Source organism: Polyodon spathula, chromosome 14 (assembly GCF_017654505.1).
Source record: "Polyodon spathula isolate WHYD16114869_AA chromosome 14, ASM1765450v1, whole genome shotgun sequence".
NCBI lineage: Eukaryota > Metazoa > Chordata > Actinopteri > Acipenseriformes > Polyodontidae > Polyodon > Polyodon spathula.
This window is the reverse complement of record NC_054547.1, coordinates 34,125,562-34,134,669: the sequence shown is the minus strand read 5'-3', so window position 1 is coordinate 34,134,669 and position 9,108 is coordinate 34,125,562. Positions and strand designations below refer to the sequence as shown.

At 34.5% G+C, this 9,108-nt stretch overlaps 1 pseudogene; it reads left to right on the top strand.

The window, feature by feature from the left end:
- Positions 1–204: 204 nt before the first annotated feature.
- Positions 205–7,687, top strand: LOC121327328 (annotated as a pseudogene).
- Positions 7,688–9,108: the final 1,421 nt, after the last annotated feature.

The window sequence follows — 9,108 nt, the reverse complement described above, 5'->3', positions numbered from 1 at the left end:
ATAAGAAACAGGAGCATTACCTGTTAACTTTTCCAAAGTGATTAGTAAGAGGATCCTATTCTTAGTGCAACTAGTTAATTGCTATTCCTCCTTAAACACAAACAAAATCAGCCTTTGAGAATCGATGCTCATTTAGGCACCCAAGAGACTTAACTACCACTATGAAGACAACAAACTGAGACTGTAAACAAAGAATCATTTGAAATGCTATTCCTGAAAGTTGTACTGCTTGCTCTTTTGATACGGGCACAAGTGCCTGTTTGTAGGTTACAAGGAAGACCGGAATTGCCTTTGTTTTCAAAGGATGGAAGCATAATAATTGGAGGAATTTTTTCATTTCATAACAATCTCGTCCTCTCCACACAGACCTTCACAGCAATTCCTGAGCCTCTAAAATGCGAAAGGTACTGTTAGCAGGAAATGGAGAAATCAATACAACATCAATATACTATTGTTACAACTGTTATGGCTAGCTTAAAATTGGGTTAAACAAAGATATATATATAGATAGATAGATAGATAGATATAGATATAGATATATATAGATATATAATTAGGTTAAATGCACACACACACATATATATATGTTTAACCTAATTTTAAAGTACTGATCATTTTTTTATTTCAGAGTTTTACGAAAAGAGAGCAAGTTAAAGCAGACAACCATTTTGATTAATGTCTTTTTCAATGCCTTTCCTCAGATTAAACTTCAGAGTTTCAAGCTGCTACAACCATGATGTTTGCTATAGAAGAAATAAATAACAGAACAGATATTCTTCCTGGTGTTTCACTGGGCTATAAGTTTTATGATGCTTGTGGTTCTATACCTCTGGCTATAAGAGCGGCGATGGCTTTAATGAATGGGCAGGAAGACGGTACACTGTCTGACAAATCTTGCACCAAACCATCAACTGCTCTTGCTATTGTAGGGCATGCCAGTTCATCACCAACCATCAGAATTGCAGCAACAATTGGAGGTTTCCATATACCGGTGGTGAGAAATACTTATATTTAATAAATATCCAGTGCTGTATTCTTTCCTCTGTATCTTAATGTGTATTATTAGTATAGGAGGCTGTGTGGTCTGATAGTTAAACCAGGAGGCCCCCGCTTCAAATCCCAGCTCACTCACTGACTCCATGTGTGACCTTGAGCAAGTCAATTCACCTCTTTGTGCTCAGTCTTTTGGGTGAGATGCTGTTGCAAGTGACTCTGCAGCGGATGCATAGTTCACACACGTAGTCACTGTAAGTCGCCTTGGATAAAGGCTTCTGCTAACTAAACAAATAATAGTATGGATAAAGGTAAACTAGACTGACAAGATCTGTGTACATGTGGTAGTTGGGTAAAAAGCAGAACCAGGTGGTTTAACCTTATAGAAAACATCACACAGAATATTGTCTTAGTTTTTCATTGTAAATAAAGAGGTATTAGAGATTTAAAAGTATTGTATTGTAAATCTAGCCTTAAATTTGGAGCACTAGCTCAAATCCACAAAGAAAAATACCCTGTTCTGCTACCTTGCTTAAGTAGAAATCAATAATTTCTCGAAACAGAACATTGTCATGAGATTATTTATTTGATTTTCCTAATCTTTGTCTTCTTTCTAGATTAGTCATTTTGCTACTTGTGCATGTCTCAGCAACAGGGATGTGTTTCCTACATTTCTCAGAACCATACCAAGTGATTACTATCAAAGCAGAGCCCTGGCACAGCTTGTGAAACATTTTGGATGGACTTGGGTTGGAACTATTAGAAGTGACAATGATTATGGCAACTCAGGAATGGCTACGTTTGTGAAAGAAGCCAGACAGGAGGGTATTTGCATTGAATACTCAGAAGCATTTCTAAGAACTGACTCAAGAGAGATGCTTTTAAGAATTATAGATGTTATTAAAAAGTCCACCTCAAAGGTTATTGTTGCTTTCCTGGCTAAAGGAGAAATGACAATTTTGTTAGAAGAATTGTTGTTTCAGAATGTTACTGGCATGCAGTGGATAGGCAGTGAATCTTGGATTACTGCCAGCAACTTTGCAACAGGAGAAGGTTATAATGTTCTGTGTGAGGCAATTGGATTCACAATCAATAACGCACTAATTACAGGTTTGAAGGAATTTTTACTCAATGTTAATCCATACGATGAGCCTGACAACATTTTTTTGAAGGAGTTTTGGGAAACTGTTTTCAGTTGTACACTAACAACACAAGACAGGACAGAAAATATAAACCCATGTACAGGGTCTGAGAATTTAAGAGATGTGAATAACCAGTTCACTGATGTATCTGAGCTGAGAGTTTCCAATAATGTATACAAAGCTGTGTATGCTATAGCAAATTCACTTCACAATCTTTTTACATGCAAAAATGGGCAAGGTCCTTTTCCTGATAAAACTGTCCAAACTTCATGAAAACTGAACCATGGCAGGTAGGAGACTATTTAATTACACTATGTAACACAATTTTTGTTCCTGGGTAGTAAGTGTTATTTCCTAATTGTTTATGCCTCAAAAGTATAGAAAATGGTTATTATTCCCCACAAACTTTGCTTTTGTGACCAGGACAGTGATATTTCAAAATATCACTATTTCCAATGGGAAAACGGGAAAATTATGGGAATATGGGGAAATGGGAAAATTAACATGTATTTATACTAAAGTAAAACAAAAATAACTACAAAAGATTTAGAAGTGAGTAGTTTTTCGAGATTTACGATTATACTGTAAATACAGTATAATCGTAAATCTCGAAAAACTACTCACTTCTAAATCTTTTGTAGTTATTTTTGTATTACTTTAGTATAAATACATGTTAATTTGGATTCATATATTGTTTTTTTCTGACTTTATGTGAACGAAAAGTCACACATTTGCCCGTTTTCCCATTGGAAATAGTGATATTTTGAAATATCACTGTCCTGGTCACAAAAGCAAAGTTTGTTGGGAATAATAGCCATTTTCTATACTTTTGAGGCATAAGCAATTAGGAAATAACACTTACTACCCACGAACAAATTTGTAATTTGTACACAGTGTTATTTAAGGAATAAGGCAATACTGGAAAGGTTTCATTTTTAGCTCTGGTCCAGTTGGGATAATGCATATGAGCTGACTAATCTTAAAGTTGGTCCAAAACTACATATAACATGAGGAAGGTGTCCTTGAAATTTTATATTCCTTTTAGAAAATAATTTTTAAGTATGTATTTTATTTATAAAAAACATAAACTTGATAGAGATGCAGCTTCAAATCTGAGAAGGAGATTATCAGTTTTCAGTTTTATTTCTTCATAGTATATTGAGTTAATGCTAAAATTGTATCTATTTTTTTTAGGTACTCCATTACATGAAAACAGTTAATTTCACAACCAAAACTGGGGAGAAGGTATTTTTTGATGATAATGGGGAACCAGCAGCAAAATATGAATTAGTAAACTGGCAGCTTAATAAAAATGGCCAAACTGAATTTGTTACAATTGGCTTCTATGATGGATCTTTACCAGCAGGGCAGTGATTTACAATGAATAACATCAGCATTGTTTGGACAGATGATACGGACAAGGTAAGGGTTTAATCACCTTTAAATTTCTAATGGAACTCACTGATTAAATTAAATCAGAGTTAGATAATTTTCTGCTTATTATATACTTTCTGTTACAACTTATTTAAAGTAAAATGTATATGTAAATGTATTTTCATTGCTAATGTGCTATGCAATCTTTTTTAAAAAGCATGTAATATATGTTATCTCCCTGTTTTCAAGACACCAAAATCAGTGTGCAGTGAGAGCTGTCCTCCAGGCACTCGGAAGGCTGTTCAGAAAGGAAAGCCGATTTGTTGCTTTGACTGCATTTCATGTGCAGAAGGAGAAATCAGCAATCATACAGGTAAGGAGTAAAGAACAATAAAACACTAACAGAGGAGTTAAAGTAAGGTATAATAATAATAATAATAATAATAATATTTATATAGCGCCTTTCATAGTAGACCACCATCACAAATCGCTTTACAAGACTAGGGTGTGTGAACTATGCATCAGCTGCAGAGTCACTTAGAACAATGTCTCACCTGAAAGACGGAGCACAAGGAGGTTAAGAGGCTTGCTCAGGGTTACACAATGACTCAGTGGGTGAGCTGGGATTTGAACTGGGGACCTCGTGGGGCCGGTTGTACTAACGGGATCGGATCCTGTATCTGGGCTCCGATCTTGATCTTGATCTCAATTGTGTTGTACTACACGGTCAATCGAGCTCAAATCTGATCTCAAATCTGAACCTGCTTTTGAGCAGGATCAGAACTTGATCCCACTTTTGAAATATGGAGGAACAAAACATAAATGTGTTTTATTCTAAACCATCAGACACGTATAGATTGCGTTTTTAAAGATAGGCAAAACCATCTTGAGTTTTTTCGTCCAGGAAGAAGTAAGAAGACTGTATAGATTAACACCACGTGCCATAATTAAATTAACAAACATAATACTTACAGCACTGTTTTAAGTTTTTAAATTTAGTTTTGATTTCCCCAAGAGTCCCGTTTTGTCCAAGGCAATAAATTGAAACAATAAATAAATGTTTTCTATCTGATATATAACATCATGGAATAAAATATGAGTGAAATTCGCTATTTATGCTTCGGTTAATGCGTTCATTTTTTAGGCTATATCATATCCCAATATTTTTATACTAATTTTATATACTAACGTTACCCAATAAATTTATTGTTATTATTATTATTATTATTATTATTATTATTATTATTGATTTATGACGGCGAAAGCCGTGTTATTGTTTATTTCTATTTATTTAAAAAAATGTGATGGCGCAACTGTATTGTTTTTGTATGGTGTTGCAGCGTGGATGAGAAGCCCCATCCACATAAAAAAATCTTGTGCAGATGGCCATCTCCCTATTTTTTAATTGTTTAATTTATTGCCAATTAGTAGCTGGTCACCTGCATAAAAGCCTACAAAAATGGTGTGTGAGAGAGAGCGAGACCTCATCAAAAAAACAAAACAAGATGGAGTGCTACACAGAACTAGATAGAGAATATTCCACTGTAAATAAAAGACAATAAAAGACCAAAATCTGAGGAAAACACTGACAATGTACAGACTCGGTGAGCACAGTCTGGTAGTGGAAATGGGTCGCTGAAGACACACCTGGAAAGCCAGAGCAGAGCAGAAATGTCTGCAATGTGAATCGGGGGAGACGACGGTTGAAGACACACCTTGAAAAAGCCAGAGCAGAGCATAAAATGTCTGCCAATGGTGAAATCGGTGGGAGATTGAAAAACCGAATCAGCACTATGCAAACTGCACTGTACAAAAAATGGTCCAAGTCTGAGATGTATTCCCCACTCTCGTCAGTCCCATACTGAGAGATATATATATATATATATATATATAATATATATATATATATATATAGCATTGCTAACGATTTTTTATATAGTATTGTTAAATAATATTGTTATTAATTGTTAGAATTGTATGTTTGTTTTTATGTAAAAGCTTTGGCAACACCGTAATGAACATGTCATGCCAATAAAGCATTGTCTGAATTTGAGAGAGAGAGAGAGAGAGAGAGAGAGAGAGAGTCAGAGAGACAATAAAAAAGTTTAAAAGAAACTGCTAAAATATAGGAACAGTGAAGGCGATTACTCAGCCTGACCTATATGGTTTTGTGTGCGAGATTTGTTTTTGTTTAAACCATTTTACTCTCTGAGCAAGTGTTTTTTATATTTTTTTAAGTTCCCATCCACGCTGCAACACCATACAGAAACAATACGTGTACGGCGTCACATATATATTTTAAATAAATGCCGTCATATTTATATAAAATTAGACATTTACCTATTGACAGCTGTCAATGTTTCCCCCCATGTTTTGTGTTTTAAGTAAGTGGTTATATTTTGATTAATTCTACCAGTTATAATTTCTTCTTTTTCTCCTATATGCTACAGCTAACGCCTCCTCCTCTGGGAAAGTCCACCTTGACAGTTTGTTTAGTCTGCTAACACGCAAAAAACACCATCACTGTATAGTTACCTCCTTAGTTACTGCACGCGCTGCTTATAAATCGGATCAGTGGTGCCAGATCCTGATCCATTTAGTACAACGCCTTTTCAAGATCTTGTTAGTGCAACTGGCCCCTGGTTACAAGCTCATTTCTTTAACCACTGGACTACACAGCCTCCCTGCAGTAACAGTCCACATACCAGGAGAGAATTTATTTTTTTGTTTGTTTTTTTTTTTTTTTATTTTGTGTATCTAAAGGTAGGAAATTCACAGCTATTTATTTCCTTTTTTAAACAAACCTTGTGAGGGCAGGGATCTAAAAACAGAACTGATTTCAGTACCTGAGGTGTTTGCTTATTATTATTCCTAGTACTATTATTACTATTTTATTATTTTTTTAAATTTTTTTAATTAAGTAAAAAATAAACCAGTAAAATGGGATGTTATTTTTGAAGATATGCAACATTTGGTAACCACTTCTGTGTTTGTGCACTGTCTATAAAGTATTGTTTTTTATTTTATTTTATGGATTTAAAATCAGACTCCACAAGTTTCCCATTGTTTGTGTGGTGACCAGACATTTAATATTCCTAATAGTTTATTATTAATTTTCTTCTTCAAGCTTGTATCAGCTTTAGAATTCATTGTTTTACATACAAATGTATAACATAATTTTTATTTACCTAAACAATCACAGATGGATGGCTAAATAAGTGTGCCACATACATTTAAAATTGTCTTTTGGTGATTTGATTGTAGATTCCAATGATTGTTTGAAGTGCCCTGTGGAATACTGGTCAAACAAGCAAAGAGATGAATGTATCTTAAAGGATGTTGAATTCTTATAATTTGGAGAAATCATGGGAGTAGTGCTGGTGATATGCTCATTGGTTGGAACATGTGTAACCATAGCTATAGCTGTTGTTTTCTTTTGTTACAGGGAGACCCCCATTGTTAAAGCTAATAACTCTGAACTCAGCTTCCTTCTCCTGTTTTCATAAGCTCTGTGTTTCCTTTGTTCACTTACTTTCATTGGCCAGCCCTCTGAGTGGTCCTGTATGTTGCGCCACACTGCCTTTGGAATCACATTTGTCCTGTGCATCTCTTGTGTTCTGGGGAAAACAATAGTTGTGTCAATGGCATTTAGAGCTACACTTCCTAGTGATAATATTATGAAATGGTTTGAACCCATCCAACAAAAGTTAAGTGTTTTTGCATTCAAATTCATTCAAGGATTAACATGCACACTTTGGTTGGCTATATCCCCCCCTTTTCCAAACAAAAATATGAAATCCCACAAAGACAGAATCATTTTAGAGTGTGACCTGGGATCTGCAGCAGCATTTTATGCTGTGTTAGGGTATATTGGATTTCTTGCTTCCATGTGCTTTGTGCTCGCTTTTCTGGCCAGGAAGCTGCCAGATAACTTTAATGAAGCTAAATTCATTACATTTAGCATGCTCATATTCTGTGCTGTTTGGATCACTTTTATCCCAGCTTACATCAGTTCACCTGGGAAGTACACAGTTGCTGTAGAAATATTTGCTATTTTAGCTTCCAGTTTTGGTTTGCTTTTCTCTATTTTTGGTCCAAAATGTTATGTTATACTGCTGAAACCTGAAAAGAATACCAAAAAACATTTGATGGGTAAAATACAATCAAAATCCCTTTGAGAAAGAATATGACAAACTTCTATATATTTTCACTTCAGTTGTTTTACAACATATTTGTTAAAGAGAACACACTTGCAGTAGAGGACACTTGCATTGTATGTAAAGTACAACTGACAACATATAGAAAACGAAAGCATACTATAGCATATACATTATTGGCATTTTAAGGTCACTTATCTGTCCAAATACTTAACGATGTATCAATATCTATATTTAATTTCCAACTGATACAGAACCAAACCTTTTGTCAAATTCAGCATCCCCAAAATAAGAGCTCTCATGCAGTGATCATATCTGTCTGTCTGTCACATTCTACCTGGTACAGACGGTAACATTCTTGAATTATCAAACTTTTTCCAAACTTTGCCATGTTCTTAGCTTCTTATAGGTGTTATATCTTTTAAGATATCTGTTGAGTCAATTCTGAACATATATATTATAAATTACAGCAATTATAAAGTACAGCATGCATTCAATCAATTCAAATGTATATTTAGTTGCCTGAATGGTTGTTTTTATAACATTGCAAAGCATTGATTTTAACTTTGTGTCCTGCAATCTTAGAAACTGTACTTGCCTGTTATAGCCCACCCTTTGATGTTCAATGAAACATACATAAAGAAAAGGTTTTAATAAAAGTGTGTATTCCTAATTCCTGATGTATTTCTTAATCTCTTTGCTCTAACCTAATCAATATTTAATATTTAGTATTTCCACTTGTCTGACAGCATAAAAAATGAATAAATAAATCACATCAACCCTAACCCTAACCTATTAATGCACCTAGAAATGTATTCAATCTTATCTACATGTACAATAAGAATATTATTGTAACTGTCAACACTTAAACATGAAGTCTGAGTAAAATTAAACAAATACTAAAATAGGTCTCACAGATTTTTCAGTACCTTTTTATATAACTAAAATAAAAAAGGGAAAGAACTAAAAAAAGAAATATTATTCAACAAAATAAAATATCAGGGGATTTTATACACTATAGTGTCTGGAGTTTGCATGAGATGTCAAGGAGATGTCAAACCACTTGCTGTAATATACATTCTAGCATCAATTTTCTCCATTAAAATGTACTTTAGTTTACAACCCTGCCTAAAAAAAAATATGTATTTGCACCGCCAGGCATGTACAGATTGTAATGGCAGTACTCACCTGGTAATCCCACGGGTGCTTGTTATATCTTCCTAGCTTCAATTAAATGCAATACATAGTACAAAACATATTGGCAGGGTTAGAAACTCATGCTCGCCTGAGGCAAATTCAATCTGATGTGGACTAGTTGATGTCGGAGTCTCAGAAGTCCTCTGGGCGAGTACATAAAACAAATGTACACATATACTCTCTCGTTCAGTCTTGCAGGGAAGTCAACTTTCTAATGAGGTGTAGCAATGGTGAATAAGCATTCA